This window comes from Gymnoscopelus microlampas, assembly GCF_963454915.1.
Source record: "Gymnoscopelus microlampas genome assembly, chromosome: 4".
NCBI lineage: Eukaryota > Metazoa > Chordata > Actinopteri > Myctophiformes > Myctophidae > Gymnoscopelus > Gymnoscopelus microlampas.
In genome coordinates this window covers 50709946-50710230 of record NC_139941.1, presented here as the reverse complement: position 1 = coordinate 50710230, position 285 = coordinate 50709946, and positions in this window count along the sequence as shown.

The following is a 285-nucleotide window of genomic DNA, read 5'->3' as shown; positions in this document are numbered from 1 at the left end:
AATATAAGATATTTTCACAATATTTATCTGTGGAACAAAATGTAATGCCTCAACTCCTACAATTCCAAGTGCATGTCAGTGTGGGGGTCCCCAGTTCAAATATGATTATTTTGGGGGGTCGCAGCCTGAAAAAAGTTGATGTTTGTTTTGTGGTGGTTCTCAAAGTGGGGCCTGGGGACCCCCTACAGGTCCTTGAGGGGGGCCTCTAGGGTCCCAAGCAGAATAAGTTAATATAGCATCAAAATCTGTTTTAACGGTAGTGATATCTTTTGTTAAAAAGTTAAA